We start from the raw sequence: 27998 nt of genomic DNA, 5'->3' as shown, positions 1-27998 counted from the left end.
AGTTGAAGAGTAATATGATTGTTTAGGTCTATTTAAAAATCAGGTTATTGTATGTTAAGAAGATACAGAATATGAGATGCTCTTCTAGAAATTAATTGCTTCATATCGGAAGGGAATCCATAATATTCCTGGCTAGAAGCCTGGCTAACAATAGGGATTCAAAAAGTACAACTTTGAAGTCTCTTTTGTTCTAGAAAACAAAAAGAATTGTCTAACTTTTGATTGTCTCAAATCTTGGAACCGGCTTAGTGAAAAATTCTGTATCAAAGACTCCCATTTCATTAGAGCTGACGTATAAAGACTTGGTGACAAGGAAGTTGTAAAATACAGCTGGCTGTTTTCTTTTGAAAATTGACAATATATATTTCAGCCCATTTCAAATGTCTGGCAGATTTATAGCTTCCTATATAGCAGTTGCTTGCTGTATTGAGTCTTCTTTGTAACAAGAATCATTCTCTGAGGTATGAATATCAGTTCTTAGATTTTTTTTTATATTTTTTTTTTGTAGAAATTAGTGGAGTATAAACGGTAAACAAATTGATCTTCCAAAGAAAAGAGTTTCATGTCACTTATGTGAGCATTCCTTTTAAAATAAATGGGGTTATTTATGACAACATCTATATGACTATGTTTGACCGTCAGTATCTGAAATGAAATCAAACGTTTCTAAGACTTACTGGTTGGTAATGCAGCAAACTAGTCACTTCAACAGTTTTATCTGTGCTCTGCAAATACAAATCTATCACCTACATCGTCACAGAATTGCGGAATGGTTGAGGTTGGAAGGGACCCAGAGCACATCACTCAGGACTGTGTCCAGATGCCTTTTGAGCATCTCCAGGGATGGAGACTTGAAAACCTCTCTGGGCAACCTGTTACAGTGCTCAGTAAAATCACTTAGGTATCTTATCTGAGTGTAAGTGTCTTCTGCAGACATTTCTCAACGTTTTTTTAGACCTCTAACGGTATTGTTGTTGAAGAATAACTGCATGGCAGACAAACAGTTACTGTTTTCTCATCTTTAAATATAGGAACAAAGGAAAATGGAGAGTAATTATGAAAAAGAAACAGTCTTAGTCTTATGCCTTAAACCCTTGGTTTGTTAATGTCATGCAGTATGGATGAGGATTTTGTGCCTCAGCCTAATGAAGTACTGAAGATGTATACTAGAGAATATTATTTGCATGAGTTACCAGGGGTTTTCCATCTTTGTGCTTTTGAGAATCGTGTTATGCCTTTCTCATCAGCCAAATGCTCAATTTCATATATTGATATCGATATCATATTCATATCAATATCCATAGATTTCATATTATGACTATGAAACTGGTATACTCAGCCTTTAAATCAAATTTATTGATAATTTTCACTTATTCCAGTATATTTAAGCTAGAACCACCTAAATGAAGCAATCAGGAATTGCTATTAACTAATTTGGGGCATTATCAGCTTGAGGAGCATTGTTTCAAGGTGTGTGGTGTTAATGCATATGGAGGTGGGCTTGGAGAAAGAATGTACAGATGGTGCTAATGAAACAAAGCAAATGCCTTAAAATGTTACAGGATGTCCTCTTGCATGGAATTGTAGAGTGACTGGCTGTCTTTCAAGGGAAAAACACCACAGCCTGGCATTTTAGGGAGCTGTCTACCAAAACTGTGCCTTTTTAATCTATGAAATTGCCTTGAGATTCTTTTGTGAAGATCCCTATATTCTTCTACTGCGTTTTTTTTTTTGTTTGTTTCTACCATAATTTATAAACAGCAGAATATATTTTTTCAATATATCAGACTTGAATTCATAAAATTTGTAACATGGGGATGTATCTATGTGCACCATTTGTCAGGTAGGGTGAATAATCCCATGTGCTGGTTAACTGCTGGAGTAGGTTGATATTTTATGTAGCCTGGATTTGATTGCATCTGTCAGAGAAAAAAGTATTGGAGGAAAAAGTAGTGTTTTGGAAATGTCAATAGCATTATCTACAGAGTTAATTCCTTTGCCACTAAATTGTTTAAACAGCGCACAGGAAAAGATATTATGGCTATAAAGGAAGAATATTTTTTATAAAGGCTGCTAATTCAGTTTTAATAATCAGACATGACATTGTTAGATTGAAGGAATATTTCCCATTCTTAAACCATTTTAATACCAGCTGCTGCTTATAGGTTTGGACAGAGGAAACTTTTAAGTGTCAGCACACCAAAAGTTAATACTAACTTTTCATACAAATGAAGGAAATTGATACAAATGAAGCTAAAATGGACAGCTAAGACAGTAAAAGCTTTGCAGGTGACAAGACGTAGAGAGAAATGTCATTTGTCTCTTTAAGCAAAAGTATTCCACTTGTCAAGAAAAAGAAATCTAAAGGAAGTCAGCAGAGCTTGAACAGCAAGGTAAGGCAAGGGAGTGCACCCTTAAAGCAATCTGAAACAATTTTTCAGCAAGCAGAATGAGGAAGATCATGACACTTGCTAGGCTAAGTGTTAAAAAACAACCCCCCAAAACCCAGGTATGACAGGTAAGATTTTAAAGAACGTTTAAGAAAAGGTATAAAAATTAACATGGATATGTGTGTGCAATCCCACAGCCTCCGTGGAACAGAAATTCTACCAAAGGCTGTAGGGCCAAGAGATGACTGTGGAATACCTGTAGTGCTTGGAAGAGATGAAACCACAGCAGTGAAATACCCTGAATTAATTCTTCCACGTGTCTCTTGAAAGTGGAGGAACATCAGAAAGTTCCCATGCTGGAACTTTTCTTTGCAGAGATCTCCTCGGATGAGGTCTCAGATCTGAAGATTCAGTAGAAAATGTTAATGGAAGTTGACAGTTTCACCAATAACAGCTCTTCAGGCCTGGGTGATAGTCATAAAGGCTCTGAAAGAAACTCGGTGATGATAGATGAGCTAATGATAGCTGAACTGCTTATGTGCTGTGTAAGCTCTTGCAGAGAGCTCCCTCGGTACAAGTGGACTGGAAAGTGGCTGATGGGATGTCAGCTTCTTTAAAAATGGTTCTGGGGGAGATCCAGAGATATACAAACCAGTAGTTCTGATGATTATACCAACCAAGGTAGAAATTCAAATTTAGAGTAGAATTTGCAGACCCTCCAGTGCACCGTGTGCTTGAGAAGTGTGTGCAGCAGTGCAGCACATCAAAAAATACTTCTTTCTTCCATACCCTTAGCATGTGTACTTACAATGTGGTATTTTTTTGCCTATCCTTCTTAAAGGAGGACTTTATGATGACTTGAGGCTTTTATTTCAGTCTGAGCATAAAGAATTTTGGTACAGGCGTGATCCTCTCTGGCAAGGACTGATGCAGTCGAGGGTCCCAGTCTTCTGAGTGCTCCAAGAGTACTGGTATTAGGTTTTACTCGCCCAGGCAGCAGACCCATCCTCCTTGACACTACTTACGATTGAGGGTTTGCTGCACATCTGAAAGTTGTGGGTAGTTGAGCCAGGCAGAGTCTTGCTGAGTGGCTTTAAATGTGGGAGCTTTGCCATAAATAGCTTATTGATGTTCCATCACTTGAGTCATTACGAGAGTTGGGGTGAGACACAGAGAACATGGAGTGAAAAATCAATAGTTATCCAAAGTGCAGAGGACCTGTTGTATTTCCATCTCCTTATAATGACCTGGAGTTTACTGTTAACATGTTTACTTCACTGTCTGGACTGAAACGAGCTGTCATTAAGACCCTATATGTTAGAAAATGGTTTTATTGAGCTGCCAATGACATTAAAGTCTCATTTCCCTTTGAAAAGGCACAGAAATATTGTTCTGTTCATTTGCTGTAACCATAACATTAAAATTTGATTATTGCTATCATTAGAAATCTGTATCCATACTAATATAATTACATACATTTCCCCGTGTATTGTTCCAGGCTTTCATTGAAGTACCTGTTAGAGAATGAAGTCTGTTGTGGCAGAGGTTTTTTTTTTTTTGTTGTTGTTTTGTTTTGTAAATCATTTTCCATACAAGAAAGTCTATTAATAAATTCTGTGATCAAAAAATCAATGTAGTAGAAGTATCCTTATATTAAAAAGCAGTTTTTGCACCTTAGGTGAATGTGGTAATCAGATTATTGGAAATTTGAGGTGTATAATTCTTCTTTTACTTTTCTGAGCACTGAAATCAATAGACAAAATGCATTCCTTGATATATTAGAGCTGAAACATGTTGAGTTATGTTAGGAGTGAATTTGACCTATTGTCATAATTGAATACATATTGTTAAAATAGAGTGTTTCACTCTTCTGTGTCTCAACTGTTTAGATGTTTTCCCTATCATCCTTGGGTGGTTGGTCCAAATCACTAGGTCCATGTGCTATGCACTGACCTTTCCTTTAGTGTTGCATTTATTTTTCCCCGTCCTCAATTCATTAGCTTTGTCAAGAGGAGGTCCTCTATTTTCCATAAGCAGATTATATGCTGACCCTTCCTGCTCTTTCCAAACAGTCCTGTGCTAACCATATTTTAAGGATGACTTCACTAGAAAATACTGGGGGGAAAAATTACTAAACGAGTTAAGGCATTAGTTCTCAAGAGAAAAGAAGTCTGTTTACAAACCTGCAGTATTTATTACATACCTCATTTAGCTCATTCATCATTTTAATAGAAAAATGAATCTTTTTAGATGATTCTGAAATAATTTGAGGTAAACTACATAGCCTGAGGCAAAACATGATTGCTTACTGTAGAGAGGACCAAGCTGTTTCTGAAAAATACAGTGTGATTGGTGACTGTAACTTACAATTTATCATTGTGAAAATATTAAAGGCTCGCATTTGAAAATCAGACTTAAGGTTTGGAAACAACATGGTACAAAATTAAATCTAGCGATAGTTCTTTTGTCTCTTGTTCTGCAGTTTTTATAATGTAGAAGTATCTGTACTCTTGGAAAGCAGGTATCTTTGCAGATTTACTCATAAGGTTTCTTTCGGGTTTATGTACGTGGTTGTTTGTTGCCAAGTGCTGTTCTCCTTGCCATTTAGAAATCGCTGTTTTATTGCAGCAAACGGTCTTTTTGCATTAGTAGTCTGGTGACATGGACAAAAGTCATCTGTTTGGCTTTGTTCTTTCCTGCTGTAGAGGACAGGGCAAAATTAAAACGAGGAGGAAGAAGTTACTTCTGAACGTTAAGGATGAGATCTCCAGGGTTTTGTTTGGTTTTGTTTTGGGGGAGAGGGGCTTGGTGGCTTTATTGCAGAAGGAAGTGGGATATGTTGAAAAAGTCATTTGCATTTTAAAAATATTAAACTTCGTTGCACTCTATGTGCTTACCTTCATTTGAATAAACATAATGTTGTGAATATGGCTTACGTCTCTCTTGGCACACATTTATTCTCCCTCTCTTTCTGGCATTTCTGCTGCAGCAGGAAGGTGTTTGGGATAGGAATCTGGCATTCTGACTGTTTGGGGATGTCAAACAGGTGATGTGAAACTGCTGTACGAACAAGAAGGTGTTGCTGTGCAAATAGAGATCAATAATGTTTGTTTCCAGCAATGCAGGAAACGAGACTTCCTGCCAAATATTTGCAAACCATGAGTGATTTTTCTTAGCTGGACAGATGTATGTGCCTTGAGGAAATGGTAAAGGCTCATTTGCATGTCTAAAATTATTTTATTAATGAGAGAACAATCTTTTCCCCCTTGATGTAGTTAAACAATAAAAAATAATTTAAAATAGCCTGTGGGTGATAGTACTGTTCTTGCTCTAGGTTGTAATCCCAGTACGACCTCTGTCACGTCAACAGTTAAGCAATGTTTTATTTCGTCTCTGAAACTGCCATTAAGTGCCTGCAAACTAGAATAAGAAATTGCTTACCTGTATCTCTCTTCTGTTCCTTTATAACATCCATTCTGACATTTAAAATAGTTGTTTTAATGGAACAATACAAATAATTTTCTCCTTCTTCCACTTTCTGACTTGACATGTCGTAGACCTGTAATTTTTTATTTTTATAGCTAATGATCAATTGTTTTTTCTCAAAGTGAGGCATATAAAACGAAAAATGCAGTAAAAATAGAAAATGTAAGGTACATAAAGTGAATATTTATTCTCTTTAAAAGTTTCTTTTTGAATGGTTAGAGGAATGTGTTTTGTTAGTCAAGCAGCATTTAAACGCATGCTGGTTTTTTAATTCCTATATAGCAAAACCCAAGATATTTGACAGAAGCAAAATTAATCACTGTGTTATCTCAGCATCCAGATGAAGATCTAGTGCTTTACAAAGCCTGCTGCTCCATCAATTTGTTCTTTTGGTTGAATTCAAATTGAGTTCATTTTTATAGATTCACTGCATAATACTCTCCTCTCTCCTCCCTCATTCATTAACCAATTTGTTCTTGCTACTCCCTTTTTATTGAATGGCTAACAAAATTGCCATGCTATCTTTTCAAATGACTATCATCATTCCTTGTCATGCATGGGCAAAAAGTAAGCATATTCATTCTTTTTACATATACGTTTGCTTCTTCCAGAGAGAAGACCCATTTCTGCCCTCAAGATATCGTGAAAAGGGTGCTTTAAATAACCTTCTCTTGAAGCTTTTGGCACAATGCTTGTGTATAAGTATTCCCATCCAGACTCCATTTGATTTCTTCTGGGTCTTTAGAGCATGTACGCCCTGCTGGTTGTATGGCACAACAAAAGCCAAATCAAAGAGTTGTCAAGACTTGTCCTTGTCCATGATGTGGTACAAACGCATGCAGTGGATTAAAATGTGCTTCTTTGACAGAAGTCTTTATTGTAGCACAGTCTCTCCATTTCTTCAAAACAATTTGTCAGGACTTAAGACTCTCATTCTGACTTTTATTTAACATTTATTTACTCTCAGGTTAGGTTAATTTTGACTGGGCAGATAGTCCTCACGTCTCTCCTTTCTAATGCTTAGGTTGCCTAACCCCATTTGGTTGAATTAGAAGACTTAAGAGAAGAAAGGTTGTTCAGGAGGTGGGGGGAATTAAGAGTAATTTGTTTTACTAACACCCACTACCTTTAAGTCATCCTGGGACTCTACACTGCATAACGAGGATATTTTGTTGGGGAAAACCTGCTGAGAGAAAGAAGGGGACCAAACTATTGGAAGAGTATAGTTGGAAGGTATCCAGCCACCTATCTGAAAGACGTTCACGAGATTGATCAGTGGTCTTCGTGTTGCTGTTCTGTGGTGTTCGGACTGTGTGCTGGGGTGGCGGTTGCTGTAATCAGGACTCTGCATATCCTGTGGAAAGCAGGCTCTGAGACAAGAGCCATTCCTCTTAAAGAACAAAGCTACAAAAAGCCAGGGGGTTGTTGTGAATGGTAGTAAAATCGGAAACTGCTGCATATAATGTTCTTTATAGCGTAATTGGGTAGTTTTATTTAATGTAGCTCCCATCAATTTTGTATCCATCCCCTTTTATTGAGAACAGTTGAAAATCTGGATGCTGAGTTTTGTGGTAGAGCTTGGTTAGAAGTATGTGGGATGTGTGCTTCTTACAAAATCTTGGATTTTGTGATATTTAAGGAGATTAAGAGACTGTGTCTTACTAATACTTATATTCACAACTATTCCCGGGATTGCGTTTCAAACTTGAGAGGAAATAAGGGTGAGAGACAGGTAGGTAAATAGTGAACTGCATTTATGTCCTCCTATTTCGGAGGAGCTGGCTTTCTTGGGGAACTTCAGTGCTGGATGTTCACTTTCATTTGTCGTCTATTACTTGAAGCTCTTTTTGTATCCAGGAGGCAGGTTATTGCTTTATTTTACATCTATTTCCCATTTAGAAAATTACTTTATTTACTATAAGGAGAAAAGGGTTTTCTTTTTCCTTTCTTTTTTTTTTTTTTTCCTTCTCCCCACTGAATGCTCATTCTGCAGTACCGTTAATTAGGCAACGGACCCAGCTGCAGTTTCCTCTGCCTCGAGTGCTGTAAGGCATGGAGGTGGCCTTCCAGCCCTAGTACCAAAAAGACAGTATTATCAAAGTATCCTTCCTCAGGCATTTCTGAATGTTTAAGTCTGGTGCTGTATGAGGGAGAGAGAGAAAATATATTTTAGGAAAGCTCTGTTAAATATCTTCAAACAAACAAACAAGCTTGGATGTTTGGAAAGGCCAAAGCGAGCTGGAGAACTGTCTACATATCAGCATTTTCAACAGAGATGTCATATTCTGCTTGAACCAAAATGCAAACAGAAGTGATGCCTGGGATGTTTTTATTGGTTTTGCTCTTTAATATTTTCTCCGCTCTTTGTGCACTTTGACATATTCTTTATTTATTAGTACAAAATTGGATGACTTCTATTTCTGCTGTGAGTTATTGAAGTAGTAAAACTTTAGTGTCTCCAGAGCAGAACTAAATGACGTCTGTGAAATGCTGTTGAATGCCGTACTTATTTTATTTTTTGGAGTCCAAATGCAGTTTTTAAGATTGAAAAGTTCTGTTGCCTTGTCCATTGGTTTATGGTCTGTCCATTGGTTTATGGTCTGGGTTCCCACGTTTGGTTAGAAAGAAGGCTGCAATAGATGATGACTGGCCTTCTTCAGGAATAAAAGACTTCACCTCATCAAAATAACACTTGTGAATTTATCAAAAGTTAGAATAAATCATAGAATCAATAAAACATGATCAAGAAGTGCCATCTAATACAATTGTTATTGGCATGATCATAATCATTGCCACAGACTTCTTTACACAGTACCCCAAAATATGATGGGTGTTTTAAGGCAATTAATGGGAGCTAGGACTCACCTGGTAGAGTTGATGATAACATGTATTCTAGAAAACACATGGTGATAGGGAATGGTATTTGGGGGAAAAGGGAGAGAATTGACAAATTACAAATATTCTCACTTTTCGTGATGTAATTTTAAGTTTCCAAGTCTTTTCCTATCAGAGTCCCACTGGATATCTAAAAATATTGGGATATTTAGGTGTTGAAGCAATAGGTGCAAATGTATCTGAAGTAAGTGTATGCAAATCCAATTTAAAAGGATCTATCAGAGTGGGTGAGGAAAGAAAATGACAGGTCACAGTTAAATTTGATTGTTTTTATAAAAAATATTAAAATAATTTTTGTCATATCCAGGTATTGTATGAGATATTCTGCAGTAGGTGTGCTAGCACGTGCATGGAGGGAAATATCCTGCCTCCTTTTTTTTTTTTTTTTTATAGGAGGGAAGAGTTTGAAGTTCACGGGTTGATGAATTGGGAAAGTTAATGCACCATTTTATTACAGTAATAAAAATTATTCTCTTGATAGTAGTGTCCTCTGAAGACTGGGGCCTGTTTAATTTCACTGCTCCCAGTAGCACAGTGTGTCGTTTCTGTCCGGCAAATTGCAGTGGGGTTTGTAGCTGGGAATCCAGCCTCCTTCCAAGAAACGTACGGATGGTGGTCTTTGTATGGGTGTGTTTCAGCCTCTTTTGCTCAAAAGCTGCGTATTTGGAGAATGTGACATACGGGTGGCTGTGCTGCTCCCAACTGAAATCAAACTTTGCTTTATGCCAGTGATGTAGAGACTTGACGCCAAGCCATCCTCTGTTCAGGAAGCCCCTGCTATACGAGTTTGGAAAGCAAAAACTATTTTTAGTCGTCAAGTCTGCTGTTTAAGCAATTTCTGAAGAACGATATAGCAAAAGTGTGTCAACACTCGTTTTTGGGAAGCCGTGGCAAGAGGTGATACTACGTGCTTGTCACACTACTTTTTGATTCATATGGCTGATGCTTCTAACCTAGTCGTGAGCTTGGAAGATCCACCCACCTGTCTGCTCGCGTCGTAAGATGCTGCATTGTCTTTTTCTTACATGCTTGAATTCCAATCACGTCGGTAAATAAATAAATAACAAAATTTCATTACTTCTCATTTTCCTAATTATCATGCAGATAAACAGTGGGGATCGTGACATTAGGATAAGTAAGTGGCTTATGATTTTGCCTCGGAGAAAGAAGCTCGTGCTGTTCCCCCTTTTTCCCCCCTTGGGCTATGCAAGAGTAATAAACGAGCAAGTCCAGAGTACTTCATGATAGATAGTTAATGGTGCTGCGCCGGAGCCAACAGGCTTGTTTCCGCAGCAGCTGTCACAATTTATAGTCATTAGCATACCTTTAATGGTTGCATTTCAAAATAATTTCTACTAGGGCATTCAGCATACATAAAGGAAAAAAGCCATGACATTGAAAAAGGAGTTGGAGGTGTAGGTGGATGGTTTTGGCTGAGCGTGCTGCTGGAGCGCATACGTGCAGAGGGTGTGAGAGTGAACTGAAAATTGTTAAAGTGGTTTTGAAGGTGAATACAGGTTGACTGTATTCGGATAGTTGGACTGGATGATCTTGTAGGTCCTTTCCAACCTTGTGTTTCTGTGATTCGATGACTCTCAGTACCCTCTTCTGATCAGGTCTCTCTGCCATTAAGCCTGTGAATAGCCCAACCAGGAGCCTTCTGCAGTGTGTTGTGGGGTGGTTCTTGCATTTACATCTGCAGAAGGATTGTTCTGCAATCTTCTCAGAGGGAAGAGGTAGTTCTGCAGTGACACCAAGTCATTTCTAGTGTGTAAGGCAAAACCGAAGGGCTACCAAATCTTCAAAATGAAGTCGTGATGGCAGACGTCACTCTGAAGGCTTGGTATATGTGCTATTTTGGTCTAAAAGACAAAATACTTGTGCACCGTACCTATCAGATTTTCTTTTAATGCTTTGGAAGGCAGGCAGGAGGGTTATTGGGAGGAAGGATGAGTGGGTGCTGTGCCTGCCATAGTAATGGGGGACCTCAAAATGCCATCAGATAAGTAGGTCAGTTGGATCTCTGTTTTACATTGTAGTAACTCTTGCAATATTTTAATTTGCCTTTGCACTTTATCTCCCTGATTGAAGCATGGGGAAGAAAATAACCCAAAATATGTTTTTTTTTAATTTATTTTGTTTAAAGTAATGGTGTTGGAAGAAGATACGGAACTTGAGAAAATCTTTCTTTGAACACACTGCCTGCAAGTGAGCTGTTGTACAGCAGAAACGTAGTGCCTGTCATTTTCCCTTGTGGTTTGCAGTGCTTGAAAATTCATTTAAAAATTGGATATGAATGGATTTGACCTTAATGAACAGAAGGGAGGTGAGGGGCATCAAGGCAAACCTTTGTTTTCCTTAAACAGATTTTCTTATTGCTGTTTTTTCCAGTGCTGCCAGTTTTTACTCCCATATTCCTGCTAATTTTGGAGGCTCAAGGGAAAATTAAGCTGTCCTGTCTGGTAGACTTGTTTTCCTGCAGTAAAGCATTAAAAAGCTGGTGGTCAAGACCCATCAAGTATAAATGCCATTAATTAGTTGTAGCAGGAAGGGAGGGAGACTGTGTAATTATCGAGAGCTGTTGTGGCAGGGGTGTGAATTTGCCTGGAAGTGAGAGGGAGGTCGCAACCCTTGACAAATTTTTCAAAGTCTGCTGTGTGTTTGACACCCCAGTATTGTTGATTTTTTTTTTTTTTTTGATGGTCAGTCCTCGTACGGCAGGAGAGCAGCTCCACGTAGCCTCGAGATCCGCTGTGGGAAGGTGAGCACGAAGCATCCTGCAGACACAGGAATCTGTAGCAATACAGACTATCAGATAGCGCTGATTCTGATCAATGTTTCATTTTGTGCGCGATCACACAAAGCAGATTTTGAACAAATTTCAGTGCCTAGTACAGACAGTGGCTAAATTGCTGCTAGGGCAGATGCAATGTGATTCTGTCTTGTCATTATTACCCTGTTTAAAAAGTTGCTCGTTGTAGTGTGCTCAGCCACTTGGTAACTTTTAATTGGCTCTATGAATTTTGCAGTGTTTGTGTGCAGTATTTTTTTATTTTTTATTTTATTTTATTTTTTTACATTTATGACAGCGATTCTCACTGCCCCAACAAGCAATCTGTTGGTCTGTTAGGAACTATTAAGATTGCAAAATCATCTCTATTGAATTTAAGAAGTGCTTTGCTCTCCTAGTGTTATATTTCTTCGGTTGTTTGCTTTCAAAGTCACAATGAAAAGAAAAAAGAACAACAAAAAAAAGACACAAGTATTGTTAAAAATTAGGCTCCAAGCGATTTTCAGTCAGGTCACCAAATTTCGTATGTCATTTGGGTTGATGTGTTTCTTTTTAGAAGCCTGTAGTAGCTGTTGCATGCCAATATAACGGAAAAAGCAGTGTCTAAGTACTAACTCAGAGAGTACTGACTGTCTGGTGCCCAAGAAAGGCAGTAAATATCTTGGATGTAAAGAATTGCAGAAGCACAGCACTTTGAACTGAATTTCCACAGACAAGAAACACTAGATAAGATAGCTTCTGAAATCCCAATTTTGCTATGTTACCCTTGCTTTGTTGTAGCTTATGAAACTCCAGTTTTCTTTATTATTTAAAAGATAATAATAAAAAGTCTTCCTTTTCATCTTCATCTTTCCAAAGTACCAAGATGGGAGAGATGTTTAAATTCACCTAAGATTTAGGTACTGGGGAGAGTGATGTAACTGTATTATTCCATATGAACTACACTGATTTTATCTTGGCTACAAAAACCAAAAGGTAGTCTTGACAGTTGGGAATTCTGGATTAATCCATGTCTTGTGTAGGTCCGTATTCAGGTTTTAATTTCTTCCATTTTCTTTTTTCTTTTGGCTGTGGGTATTGCTTGATCAAATTCTTTTTGTGTTCAGTTTTTCTCAGACATCTTTTTCTATCTAATCCTTTCCCAATACGCCATTTCTTTCTTAAGTCTTCTGCTTCTTCTCACCTCTGTCCTTGGTTGCTCCAATTCTTCAGTTTTACATCTTTCTTTTCGTTCTACTTTTTCTTCTGCTTTCTCTTCCTTCTCTCTCCCTTTCTACTTTCCCTCCACAAGAACCTCCAAGTCCTTCAGTTCTTACCTTCAGGGCAAACTACCGCTTCTCTGTGATGCCTGGGAGAGAGTTGCCCTCTTCGCTTCTCTTGCCTGATGCTGCAGTGCCTTGGAGCTGCTGGAAGGAATAATTGCAGGAGAAATCTCCGATAACCCCTGCAGTCCTGGGAGGACGCGTGTCCAATGAGGCTGTGCAGGTAGCCAGGCTGCATGAAGTGGCCCGTGGGGGCTCTTGGGGATGGAGCCTGCATACAGCGATGAAATCATGCAGAGCCCCATTGCCAGGCTCTGACAAAAATGTACAGAATTGGAGCTTTGGGTTGTATGTGTTTTTTTTTTTTCTCTTTTTATCCCATTTTTATCCCAGAGGCTTATGGACACGGTGAAGTTTAATTTGGTTTTGTTGGAGGTGGAAGAAGGATGTGCCCTGAAATTGGTGTGATCGGCGCTGTTCCCCTGGCAGATAACAGATTCCTTTGGAAGCAACGTGAATGCTGGAACTTCTCAGCAGAACAAAAAGAAATTTCATTTATTGTTAGCGGACAGTTTTCTCTCTCTTTAAACGGCTGAAATGAATTTGGCTTAGGCCCTCAGAAAAGTTGGAGATGAAGTGTAACATCTTTAAATCTTTTCTTTCTCTTGCTTCTGACAGTCTGTAGCTTGAGGCTGTAAGGAGTGGGAAATGGATGGAAAGCAATCTTCCTTTGTGGAGAGGATAACACGAGGCTTTTGTACAGCTGGTGGAACAGTAAGGAGAAAACTTTTCTTCCTCATAGCTTACAGTGTAAGGCTGATCAGTAAGTTGAAAGAAGAATACGGGGAGGTTATTCACAATTATGCACAAAAGTTTTACGGTGAGTTCGGGTTTATTTGTGTGTGTGTGGTGGTTAATTAAGCAGAGGATGACCAATAGGGGCATCGCCGAGCCATGCTACCTTATATGCTGAGTGTTTAGATTTTCTGGTGTGTAGTCGTCTTACCGTCGGCTGTCATCCATGGTATTGCTGCACAGGTCATTTGCAAGCAGAGGTTCGTTTTCTCTGCCTACGTTTTCAGCTAGTTACAGGTCTAATCAGGTGTGCCAGAACTTGGCACCCTAGGATCTCTTTATAATTGAGGAGAAATAGGTTCGCTGAGGATTTGATTCTGACCTATTGAGATGTCAGCTTTATGATGATGGGGATTACCTTGTGGAAGTGCCTCTTTCACTGCACATGACCTTCTGGGGCTTTAGCTTAAGTACGGATGACTTATTGTGTAGATACTTTAAATAAGGAAGGTGATTTGAACCTGAAACATAAAAATATCGTAATGGTGCCTGCACCCAGGCCACGCTAAATACACTGATAATAAATTAGAAAATGCGTCATAATGGAAATTATTCCCATGGCGTGCATTTTGTTATGACCTTTTCCTTGCCCTTAAATTGTTTTGGAAGATTTTGCCTAATGCACACGGAATACTTCTGTTCTCCATGATTGTTTGTGAAGAATTGGTGGGAGCCACTGCTTTTGTCTTGGCTTCCTTTTTCCTTTGTGATGCACAGCACGTTCTGCAGTTGTGGCTTTTTAAGGTTTTAACTACTTGGTGTTTAAATCCCTTTGGGTTTCTCCCATGGATGAGCACAAATTCCTACTCATTCACACATTTCATGGAGACTGGAGCATGCTCCACAAGCTTGCAGAGTGAGTGAGCAACTGTGGTCACAGAGGGAAATGAAAATTGATCTTAGTGTATCTTCCCACAACAATGATTTCAATGTTACCAAGTCAGGCCGAGTGCAGGTTTTGATGCCAAGATTTCCCTAAATTTCTGGAGGAACCAAGAACAGTCCTGTGATTTACCTGGAAGTCCATGCAGCTCAACAGTGCATTCCCCATAGGGTACTATGATAACACTTAAAGGTAATAATAAATAGGTGGGATAAGTATATCCTCTAAGTCAGAGTTTATATAGAACAATTTTTAAAATTGTTGTGTCTGTCATAATTGTAAATGGGTAGAGTATGTTGCTCAGTGTGGAGCTGACAACAACAACAAAAAAAATCAGAACTTGTACTACTAGTGAGGAGAAAAAAACTATTTTATACTCCATTAAACTGTTACACATCATAAATAATTTATGCTCGGCTCGCTCTGTTCTGCAGTGAAGATGATAAACTAGTCATTTTAGGAGCATTTTAATGAATATAATAGTTTTCCCGACTTTCCCTGTTAACAGAAACCATGTGCTTACCGTATGCTCCTGGTCATTATATGTATGTGAATGCATTAAATAAGAATACATTTAGAAGTGAGTCCTTCGGTCTGAATTCCACAGGTACCTAGGATGGATCAAAATTATATGTAGTTTTCTTTTCATGTTGCTTACAATAATATGTTTATGTTGGTTATTTCTGTCATTTCCAAAAGTGTGTTAGCACTTCATGCAACCTAATGAGGCTGCCTGAATTCCCAGACTGCAATATTAGTAATTTTTCTCGTTTGTACTGAACTTATAGATAATGCATATGTTTTTCATGTTTCATTGCAGTCAGCTGTAGTTTTTTGAACTAATTAGTGTTTTTTAATGTTATTTGTCAGTGAAAACTTCCAGCTTTTTAATTAATTAGAAAAAAAAAAATCAAATTAGCATTGGAAAAATAGAAATTGCTGTTAGATCTTGGAGATAAAAATCTTTTAGACTACAGCATTTTGTAATGTGGAATTTTAAAATTGTGTTTGACTGAATTTTTCAGAATTATAGACAGCTCTATATTCATAAAAGCTCTATATTCATAAAGTTATGTTCATCTTATGTATGATGTTTGGTGCTTCTGAACATGCAACTTGTCTATTTTAGTGGAATGTGCTTGATGTTCTGAAAACCTAAATAGCTGAAATTGTACTTCACTTAGCACTGCCTCATTTGCTTTTGATAATGAAAGTATAAAATGTGATATTCCTAGCAGGTAACAATCTATTCAGGTGAGTGATTCAGGAGAAGGGACTCGTGCTTGGCTTTCAGTGTCACTGCTGGATGTAAGCATGAAATTACTGTTCGGGTTCACATTTCGATACTATGAAGTCCTCCTTGTACTTCGTAATGAAATAGTGTCAAATCTTTCCTCATTTTTGCATGATGTGCAGTGCCCTCAGATCTTCTTCCTGAAGCTCTTGAATGTAATAACTGAAATTGTATGTAATAACTTTGGAAAGAATATTCTTCCTGACAATTAATTTATATTGCTGTTTATACACCTACACAAACATAGTGCCTGAAACTTCACGGGTACTACAGATAGAACAATTGATGCTGTTCTAGTGTTCTCGAATTTGAAATAATGGCACAGATTGTCTGTGCTCTTCAAAATGTTTCTGAATGGGGATTAATTGCTCTTGGTTTTATAAGTATCACCTTAACCTGATTTAACATTAAAAGACAAATCAAGTGGTTTTGTCTCTTTGAGAAAGAATAGGCATGTAATTGTCTTCTATTTTTTTCCCATTTATTTCCTGTTCCTTTAAAAGATTTTAAACTTTGTAGATTGGATAGACTATTGCAGAAAATAGTTTATAGAGAATTAAATTCATGGTACTCTGCCAGTAGATTACTTTGACTAGAAACTGTCCTCTGACAAATTAGCGATCGTTCTCTTTATATAGTACATTGCAGAAACAGCAACCTCCATATTAAATCTTAATCAATAACAATGCTTCGCTAATTACAGGAGCGAGTTTATATATTGGATAAATTGCTGTTTGTAAATGTTGTATTATATTAACTAAAACAGCTAATTACCAGCAGCAGAATAAACATAAGGTTTGCTAAAAGCTTCCATCCGTAGCTTGGAGCAGTCGCTGCTGCCTAATATTTCAGTCAATGTGGAAAATAAGGTAATGATATTATAAATACATTTATAATGCAGGACAATTTCTTCTAAAATGCATGTAAGTATTATTGCTTTACTATGAAATATGATTTATTTAATGCATTTCAGCCCCCATAATATTAAGATATAATTGAGATGGGGGGAAAAAAAATTGCATGCAGTCAGAGTCTGCATGAAAGTGAATCATGGTCTAAATTGCTTGTAATTTTAAAGGCACTTAGGGGAATCGTGAAATTTATATAATGCTGTATTTGGTTTAAAAAATGTGAAGAAAACAGTTGTCCGGTCTTTCAAGTTTTATTTGACTTTAAATATTTCTGTATGCTAATGAAAGTCTGGAGCAGAGTGAATAAACAGAAATTCTGAAGTTGTATACTCGTATCATGATTAAGAAACGGGTCCAGATCTGTTGCAAGGGGGACCTTTATGATGACAATTGAGTAAAATAGCCAACAGTAGAGTCCAATTTGGATAAAGCCATTAATACAGGCATATGAAGGAAATGAATGATAATGCAAATGTTAACGGTGATCTTAAATGGAAATCATTTAAATGGGGCTGGGAATTCTGCTGATTACTGCTTTCAGAAGACTGAAAATCACAGGTCTCGGCTTTATAGTTTAATTACCTGCTAAACAATTGCTAGTGACTTCACTAAATCACAAAGCTCCCAAACAAGTAACATCAGTAACTGCAGCTATGCCTGAGCAATTCCAATTTCCTTGATAATGGTCACCAGCCTGTGTTTAGTCTAACATAAATTGTCAGTTTGAAAGTAACCAGTAGTGTACTTTATCTTCAAGCACGTATTTTGGTCTAAAGATGTGATACAGAATTCTTAGTAATCCATACTTCTGTGTGGCAAGTTTCACTATATCTCAGTAGATGATAAAATTAGTACATGTAAAAATTAAGCTTTTTTTTAATGATATGCCAGAATTAAACTTCCTTTGAAGAAATGACTTCATGCTTTTAAGACGTGCAATTTCTCCTTGTGTCAAATATTTTAATAACCCTGTGGAATATTAATCATATACCATCGCACATCATTTCAGTTGGCAGCTAGATCGTCACAGGGCTGAAGTTGAAATGGGAGCTGAGAGCTCATCTCATCCGCATCATTTTCTGCCTACAAAGACTCTGGTCTCTTTGGCAAGCATCGTCTTCTAGATCCAGTAGTATTAAAAGAGAAAGTTAGAGGCTTTGGCAGCTCCTCATCGTTTCCCCTTGCTAGAGGTGAGTGTCCCTCACCAACTGGCTTAGTAGCAGTTCAGGTGAACTCTTCCCTAATTTGCTTTGGGCAAAATCTATTTGTTGAAATAGTTCAAATGAGTGTCTTGAGCTAAACTCATTCCCCCGCCACCAGATTCACTTGCACAACTCTGCAGGCACGTCAGTGGGATCAGTAACCTTTTCAGTGGGAGCAGCTGCAACCTGGAAGATGATGTTGAGTTTCATTTGACCCAAATTAATTTAAATCTCTTTGAATGATTAGTTACTTTGTTAGTAGTACAGCCTGGAAAATTCTATGAGGCTTTTTAATATTACCTCCAGATTACTGGATGTAATCACATTTTTAATAAATGAGAACTTTGAGGCTGGCAAGCCACATTTGGTTTTATTTTGTTTCATTAATTAAAAACCATGGTGGGGATGAATAATAAACATAAAGAATTGGTAGCTTGACTGAAACGCCACAACTCCCTTGCCTCTGTATACTTCCTACACACTGTTGCCAAGAGATTTGGTGAGGATTGATTAAAAGAGTTTGAAATAAGGCACTGTCTGCAGAAGTTCAAAGTAATTGCTATAAGTACTTTTATTAATAAAGAGAGCTTGCATAGAATGAATTCTATCTCGGGGGCTCTCTAAGGGCTTTTACAAGTTAAATATATAATTAACTATATTATCTCACACTATTCATAGAAATATTTTTGTGTGATAGAACATACAGTAACAATTTACTGTGTGTAGACCCACTATGGGAAGTTTCCTTTAAATGTGAATAATATAATACTAGTATTGTTGAAATTCAGTGATACTGAGCTGACTTGCATGCGAGTCAGAAAGAAAGAGGAACATGGATATAAGCTCAGCCTAAAATGAATCAGCAGCATGACTTCAGACAGGCAAGGCAAGTACTGGACAGCATATTATGGTCTGCAAGTTTGCATGGAGTTTTAATGCTGTCTAGCTAGGGCCTTAACTTTATTTAGAAGTAGTAATTGCAAGCCTACTGCTTTTTAACAGAAAAAAAAAAAAAAAGTGTCCTATCAGATCTAGTTTTTGTGTCATATCTGATCTGGGTTAGCAGTAGATAACTGCATTTATTTATTTCAGACTAACTTTGTGTAGAAGCACCATACCGAACACAGCCATTGGGTAGCCACAAAATTCTGAACTTTAAGTTACTGGAAGCAGGCAGAGCAGCACATTATGGTGGATGAAACAAAGTGGGGCTGCTTCTGGCAGCGAGCTGAGGTTGCATCAGAAGAATCACGAAATGAAGTGTCCCTCAAAAATGCTCTGCTCTGACTTCGAGTGTTCAAATGTGGTGTTCAGGGCTTATACATGATGGGTAACATAATACAGAAGACCAAAAAGATGCATATTTTTTCAGTCCATGGAATAAGTAAAAGAACATGGATCAGTTTTAATACTGTCACACAAGTATGTTGTAGAAGGTGATAATATTTTTTTAATAAACTGATTCGGTTCTTTTTTCCATATTCTCTCTCTTTTCTGTATTCTCTCCCTTTTCCATATTCTCTTCTTTCTCCTATATCAGTGTCTTTTCCCTTTTCTGTTTGTACTGGGGACACCAGGTTCTTCAGTAAGAAGTAGAAGCGATTGCCCCCATCTGCTTCCCTTGCAGCCCTGCTGGGACCTCGGGATTTGTGATGCACTCGATGATGACACAATGCCTACCTGCCGGTGACAGAAGTGACCTCACTTATGATGTCAGCAGTGGCACCTTTCTCTGCTCCCTTTCCTCCCCTCGAGGTGCTGCAGCACTGGGTGGGGATGGTCCAGGGACAGCAGCAGGAGGCAGCAAATGCTGCAGGAGAACTGCAGTCATGCAGTGCTGAGGCAGTTTTTACTGGAAACTCCACCTAACAAAGCAAAGGTAGAGCCTATTTAAAAAGCATTTAAACCATGGTGTGCATCTCTACAGTGAAACAATTTTATTGATAACTCTAATTTTGAAAACTAAAGCTCTGTAGCTCAAAGATGTTCGTGCTCTTGAAACCTCCAGCAGGTTGTTTTTGTGACTCCTTCCACAGTGAGAAATGGGCTTCTTTTCTCACAACACCTACTCGCTCAGTAGGAATCTTGTTTTGGAACCTACGAAAGCAGCTTAACGTGATGTGCCTTGGTGTATGGGTGTCTCTATCTGAGCTTCTCACTTCGCCGTCATTGATGCGATGCCTGAGTACGCTGCGAGAAAACAGATTCCTCTTTGCTGAGAGGATTATGCTGGGTGAAACTGGTTTCTAAAAACAGGAGGCAGTTCTTACACTGCGTACCCAAGTGCTAGGTTGTTACTACAGACAATTTGTTGTATTATTCTCAGGCTTGGATCTAAAATGCTTTTTAAAATAACATTTTAGGAGCACGTACTTCATCAAATTGTGGCCTTCAGAAAGTTCAATGCATCTTTATAACTGGTAAAACAGTAAAATGCCACTGATATATGTGTGGTTTTACCCTGCTGGGCAGCTGAGCTTCACCACAACCACTCTTACTCCCTTCCTCAGAGACAATACGATAAAAAGGGATGAAGGGTTGAGATAAGGGTAGGGAGATCACTCCACAATTGTCGTGACGGACAAAACAAACTCTGTATAGGGAGATCAGCTCCCCCCAGCCCCCTGCTCCTGCGTGGGCTCCTCTCCATGGGCTGCAGCTCTGGCCCGGGGCCTGCTCCTGCGGGGGCTCTCCATGGGCCGCAGCCTCCTCCAGGCCACATCCACCTGCTCCACCGGGGGCTGCTCCACCCATGGAGGGGCTGCAGCGTGGAGATCTGCTCCATGTGGGACCCATGGGCTGCAGGGGGACAGCCTGCTCCACCAGGGGCCTCTCCACAGGCCGCAGGGGAACTGCTGCTGCCTGCCTGCAGCACTTCCTGCCCTCCTCACCTTGGGGGCTGTAGGGCTGGGTCTCACTCCTCACTTACCCAGCTGCTATAACACAGCAGTTTTTCTTTTCTCCTTTCTTAAATCTGCTCTCACAGAGGTGCAAACATCATCGCTTATTGACTTGGCTCTGGACAGCAGCGGGTCCCTTTGGAGCTGGCTCTGATCTGCCATGGGGCAGCTGCTGGGCTCTGCTCACAGAGGCCACCCCTGCAGCCCCCCTGCTACCAAAACCTTACCACGTAAACCCGATATAATATATAAGGATGAAAAAAATGGTGTTTTTATCAGTGTCCTCTATCGTTTAATGTGTTCATTAATGGTTTTGAACATTGCCATTTAGTTTATTGAATGGTTTGTCTTTTTCTCTCTGAGAAGCTGACACCTGCACGCTGAGCTCTGCTAAAATAGTAATGGAAGGTAAAGGAATTGGGATGGCAAAAAGCACAAATTAATAACCAAATTCCTAGTGCTAATGGCAATTATGTGGGAACAAAAGTTATCCCGCAGCACCTGATAATCCCTAGCAGTAGTCAGCAAAACAAATTTTAATTTGCTTAAAACATGACTTTATTCATAATTTAGACCTCAGACTTAACTGGTAGGTGTGGCAGATGTGAGTTCTTGGATAATGCCAAAAATATTAAATGTGAAATACAGATTTGTACAGATTTTGTACACCTGCACATACATTTACATGTATGCTGACATGCATGTAAATGTATGTGCAGGGGTGTACTTACATGTATGTACATTTTTTGCCACTTGGCATCTCTGTAAAATAGAAAAGTCTTGAAAAAAATAGATTAGATTAAAGCTTTATTATTCTATCCTTCTAGAAGCGATATGTAAATATTGGTCTAGGTTCAGGGGAAAAAGGGGACAGTCTTATTTTCTAGAAGAGAAAGTGAGAAATACACTGGACATCTGTATGAATGCATGTAGTTTGAGCTGTCATTTTAGTGAGTAAAGGCTGTATTTTCTACCTTTTCTGTATCATCATCTCTTTTTATTTTTTTCCTGCCTTTCCTATGCAGCTCCTGTCAGTTTGGAATCCCCCATGTGGCAATTCCCTGCAGTGCAGCAACCTTACTGCTTTAATTTTCAGAATTCAGCACTAATATCTTTTGTCAGGAATGGCAATGAGAAGGGATCGAGGAGATAGAAACGGACAGGTTTTACTTAGAGAAAAAAAATAAAACAGAAAACAAATAGAGAATGTTTTGTCCTTTTCCTATTAGTTTTTTTATTTCTTTTTCTGCTTGTGGGGAAGGAGGGGAATTATTTTAAAGCTGGATGGTGTGATAATACACATAATAAAACAAATAACACAAATAATGCCCAAACCTGTATATTTAGTTATAATAAAGATTTACAAACAGAGGTATTTTAGCCATTTATTGTTGTTTAAAACACATTTTTCATTTGGAAGTTCAAGTTGGGTGCGATAAAAATATAATAATAGCTTGTGCTTCAAAAGAAAAAGCTAATTTTTAACCGTAAAAGTAATTTTGTCTGGCACTAAAGCACGTGCAAGACATTAACTCAGTAATCGTAGTCCTATACTAATAGCTCTATGGAATCACTTTTCCCCAGCAAAGGTATTTTATTTTCTGCTGCCTCTTTTAATGTGCCCGTGAAGAACTCTACATCCATGTGTGTTTGCTTTCGGAGTCTGGAGCTCTTGTTTCTCACGCTGCTTCTCTTGTAGTGCTTTGCAGAGATGAGCAGAAGTGCTTGTAACTGGCTTTTTTCAGGCTTGTTGACTCAGTGGTTGGGGACAATGTTATGTACACAGAACTTTTACCATATTTTTATTTTTTTTCAGTGTTATATGCAATGCCAATTCATTTTAAAAAGTTTTTTTTTCAGCAGTTTTCAGTTCTTGTGTGTTAGCTCGACTAAATTAATATTAAGGGCTGTATTTGATATTAAAGATTTCTTTGAGAAACAGACTGTAACCTTAAACTGGTGAGTGCAGATGATAGCTCAGATAGCAAGTAATTTTCAGAGACTAAGCTTCAGCAAACGGAGCCTTCCTTCCATCATCACGTCTCTTGTATTTAATTTCCGTTTACATGACCTTCCATTATCATTTGGGTATAATCCATATAACAGTTGTCCACGGGGTAGATAATCATCAAACACCAACTTCAGTATTTTGGAATAAAAAGAGATAAATTACTATTTTCTGTGCGTATTGGACTTGTTACAGCCTGTGTTGCTTTACGCTGGGTTTCTGCAACGCTTTTCTGTACGGAAATGGCAAATGTAGTTGAGAGCTCGGCAGATTTCATCAATACTTCTTTTCATTTGGAGAAGAATCAAATAACTACGAGGAATCTCCATGTTATCGTGAAGTCGAAACTTCTGTGGGCTGAGCTTAGACATTTCCATCGATGTTGAGCTTTGAATATTGGGGTCAGGAGGAAGAGAGAAGGGAAGTTTGGGTTTTAGCAGTAAGTTGTGAAACTGGGAGTGCTCAGAGGGTTTCTGAAGTGGCAAAATTCTGCTGTAGGGAAAGCTGCTATTGCCTGCTGAGATTTAGGTATCATTGTCACGTTCAGTAAAAACTCTTAATTAAATTTTATTGCTAAAGCTGCTTAGTTCCTGCACGCAGGTGGTACCCCAAACTTCTCCCAGTACCTCCAAGCCACCAGGGAGTTCAGCTAACAGAAGCCTGCAGGATGATAGAGATGTTTCTCCTTCTTAGAGCTGTGTGTCTTCAGAGGACAGAGTTATACCCACAAATGGTAATTAAAAACCCCACGCAACACATACCCGTGAGCTGTGTAAGTTTTGTTTCATAGGGAAACCACTGAACTGTGGTGTACTGGTCCTAGGTCCTTCCTGCAACATGCAACATTCACATGAGAATTTTCCAGAGTTACAGAAAAAAACTGTTTTGGCATCATTTCACAGTTAGGATTCAAATAATGCATTTTTAATCTTCCAAGCAGTTGGTTAGGCTCATGATATGTGAAAGTGAATTTTGGTAATGCCATAAAGGAAGAAGATATATTAGAAAACTACCAAGCTGATAAACTTGGAGCAAATGCTAATATTCTGAGGTCTGATGTAATTTGTTGACTTTTTTATTTGTTGTTGACTTATTTTTATTTAAACTGATTTTTTTTTTTTTAATTTAAGTAAACTGATTTTTTAACTTCTGCTTGCAAGTACGAACTCAGGTGTGGGGTTTTCTGCCACCCTAACTTGGAAATATCGATGAGTTCCAGACAAAAGAGAAGTTTCCACGAGTATTCATGGTCAAAACTGGATAGTCTTATAAAAGCAAAGAAATCCGGAGCTGCTGTTGAAGCTTTCATTTTTACCAGACCTGAGTACAGGTCATTTTTCATATGCTTGGGTTGCTCTTGTGATTCTGGGTTGTCCCATAATACCTGTAGGGCTCGAGCTGAAAGCTTTCATTGCGTTGGGGAGTGGGTGGAGAAACAACCGGTGATTTAAGTGCTCCTGACTGCTCAGAGTGAACAATTTTTCAAGAGGGCTACTTTTCCAGGGATGGCTACTGAAGCAGATAGCCTCAGAGTGCCCATTACTTCGTTTCTCAGTAAATGAGCCATGAACTTGAGGTTCGGAGGGTTTAGCACAACTTTTAATGCCAACGTCACTGCAGCAAATTGACGAACGGAGAATTCTGCCAAGATTTTTGCCATATAATTTAAACAGGTCTTTGTTTACACATGCAGATATTAGGAGTGAAATTATTATCTGTGGTTTGACTGTAGCATGTGAGAGTTTTAAATTTCTTTTAAAATCCTTTTCTGGAGGAGCAGCATCTGATAAATTGCTTTTCTGCAGGGACTGGTGCTTTGGCAGCTGCCAGTCACCGTAGCCAAGGCTGACCAAAGGGTCTGCAGTTAACGAAGCGGCACATACAGCGCAGTCCTGACAACTTCCAATCTGCCAGAAACGGATAAAAATGTCACTGGTAGGACTGCCAACTTTTTAGCAGCTAGTAGTTATTCAGAAAGAAAAGCAGGAATATTTCTGTGCGATCGCAGAGCAGCTGAGGCTGGATGGGGCCCCTGGAGGCGATGTGGTCCAGCCACCCTGCCAAAGGCTGGCTTGGCCAGAGCAGGTTGCTTTCTTTCCTCAAAATCCATCATTAGCAGCAGTATTTTTAAGAAGATTAAAACAGATGAAAACTTAGTTCTGAAAAAAATACCATATTTTGAATTACGATGTTTTCATTGACTCGTGATGGAGATCATAACATAATCATCACTGAGATATTACTTGAAGCACACACAACTGAGTAAAAACACGAACTCTGTAAGGTACCCTGAGGTCATATTATCAATATAATTTCATTTTAATGTGTGTCATGTGATCTTGCTTTTGTATAAGAGTGAGCATTTGCTTTGCATTCGTAGCATCCTTTTGTAGCAGCCCGTGAAATGCTCCATTAAAATATCTAGAAATCGAGATTGAAATACGGAGAAATGAATTTAAGTTCAAGCTACAGCAGTAATGGAGGAGTGGAAAGATGAAACTCTTGTTCTTCCCGTTTTTAATTTTGCAACATAAAAATTCATACTTCTGTTTCTAGTTTGATTTACTTGTTTAATCACATGCAGTTGAGTCAGCACGGAATGACATATTAGGTACGACCAATATTTTAATATGCTTTCTTCTTTTTCATTGTGGTTTTCATGTATGTAGTAATTAAAGGTAATTTTGGGAAGCTGGAGCTGAACTCGAATTTGAGAAAAGGATCTGAGATGGGAAAAGAGGGCTGGAGAAAATAGTAATTTTTATTTATTTTTCACCCTCTGACTCTCCTAAACACATTTAATCCATGGAGCGCTCAGCCTTGCTTTCATCTATTATAAATGATTTTCATTTCAGCATGTCATTTTGCTTTTTCTGTTACAATGAAGATCAAAGTGACACAGGTTCACCACAAGTGTTCAGCAGCTCTTTTCAATCCTGGACCTTAAAGTAATAGGATTAAGTTAATTTGTTCCTGTCTTAGATCTCTCTCAAGGCATGTGGCACTTGGATGGTTGGTTATGATTGCATGCTGAGCGCGTTGCATTTTTTTTTTTCCTATTTATAAATAAAAATATACTCCATAGTTCTTAAAAATGTTCTTGAAAAGGGGGAAAAAGCTACGCTAACACGAATCACTCAAAACTATTACATCAAGAGTGTTTGAAACTTGATTCTTTGCCATAATTTTCTTTCTTCGTGAATCATTTAAGGAAGATTAGGGCCATCACTGGTGATTTCAGGAAGGATGATACCTGCACAACTTTGTCATGCCTAAAGCAGCCTTTAGGGTCATCTGTTCCCAAATACAGGCAATGGCAGCATGTAGATGATTTTTCCTGTAGGTTTATACATAAATAATTTTTTTTTTTGAAAAAGTAGTAGGGCAGAGTGGAATCAGGTTTTAGGAATCAGGTTTTAGGATGCTGAGTTTTATTGATTTGCTGCCACGTTATGTTATTGCGAAGGGTGTTTGCCTTAATCTCTGAGCTCTGGTAGTGGGAATAGTTTAAAAATAAACGGGGAGACAGCTTCACTGTGTTTCTGATATGATACTATTAATAAGCAGATACTCATTTTTAAAATTTAATGTTTAGAGCAGTGGTAAGGGTGTAGACATATTTCTCTTTTAACTCTAATTTTTCTTGCCATTATGGTTTTATGAATGTATAAACCTTAGTGATAAGATAATAGAAATTATTAACCTATTGCATTTAACTTAGTCTCTCAGATGTTTTTATTCCTTTTTATCCCAAGTTTTTTTTTAATATTAAGGCAGTCTTTGAATTGCTTACAAATGTAATTATGAATTTGTGAACACTTCATATATTTTTTCCTAGCCTTGAAAATATTAGGAATAATTTTACTTCAACCGTCATGAGGAAAATAGCAATGAGATTGTATCTTTCACTCCTTCCTGCTGTGGGTGCATCTTAATTTAAGAAAATCCATCAAGAACTTAGAAGAAAAAAAAATAAATTAAAAATACTCCAAGTAACGAAGCTCCAGGAAGCATGCCAGTGCAATTCAGAAATGTGCTCTGGTAAACTGGCTTCCCAAACCAAAGTGCAGGTTTTTGTTATTGATGCCCTTTGTGGTGCTTTGTCTCATCTGCTGCTGTCAGCCACCTGCAGACCCTCACCTAAAACTTTGCTACCAGCACTGTCACCATTTGATTTACTCTTTGTGGGTGCTTTTCTTTGATGGCACGTCATTAAAATCTCGTTTGTAGGGCCGTGGCCTGTGCCCACTGCTGCTTGTCTCCTGTGTGCTCTCTAGGAGGGGGTCAGCTGCAGGTGGAGGAGGTCTGCAGGCCTTCCTTTTTACTTTGTCAGGTTCACAAGCTGTGTTACTATTTACAGTTAGTTTAATTTCAGAAAATGGCTTTCTGCTTTTTCTGCTGGTGTTGCCTTCTGGTATACCTAAAGGGGGCTGCAGGAAAGCTTGGGAAGGGGCTCCTTCTCAGGGGGCATGGTGATGGGACATGGAGTAATGGCTTTAGACTAAAAAAGGGTTGATTTAGGTTAGATTTAAAGAAGAAATTCTTCACTCAGAGGGTGGTGAGGCCCTGGCCCAGGCTGTCCCATCCCTGGGGGTGCCCAAGGCCAGGCTGGATGGGGTGTGGGGCAGCCTGGGCTGAGGGAGGTGTCCCTGCCATGGCAGGGGGCTGGGATGAGATGGGCTTTGAGGTCCCTGCCAACCCATACCCTTACGTGTTAAAAAACGAGTGTTTAGCCAAACTAAGTCAGATATGAAGAAGCTTCTCACATCAGAGTGCCTTCCTGCATGACACTTCTAGCCCTGGCCTACTGGTCTGGAGTGCTTCATGTTTGTGCCTGTGGGAATGGAGAGGAAATACTTGTTTGTTGCAGGAATTTCCACCCAGTGGTGGTCAGCAGTAGCTGGACACTGGTCTTGGTTCTTCCAACGTGCTTTTAGAAGACTCTGCCCACCTCCTCGCCCACCTTCCCAGCCACACCAGGAAACTTAGCACCTTGGGGAAGAGCGTTATACCGACCCTCTGTGTTTTCCTGCAGGAATCCTCTGTTTTTCCCATTTTGCCCACAATAAATACTTCAATTTTTCTGTCTTCTCTGCGTCTTCATCATTTATCCCAGTCTTA

The 27998-nt window shown here is 38.7% G+C and overlaps 1 protein-coding gene across 2 annotated transcripts in view; it reads left to right on the top strand.

Moving 5' to 3' along the window:
• Positions 1–27998, top strand: part of CHCHD3 (coiled-coil-helix-coiled-coil-helix domain containing 3) — a 148352-nt gene that overhangs the window by 47932 nt on the left and 72422 nt on the right. The window lies entirely within an intron of this gene.

This window comes from Netta rufina (genome assembly GCF_964035555.1).
Source record: "Netta rufina genome assembly, chromosome: 1".
NCBI lineage: Eukaryota > Metazoa > Chordata > Aves > Anseriformes > Anatidae > Netta > Netta rufina.
This window is presented reverse-complemented; position numbering and strand designations above follow the sequence as displayed.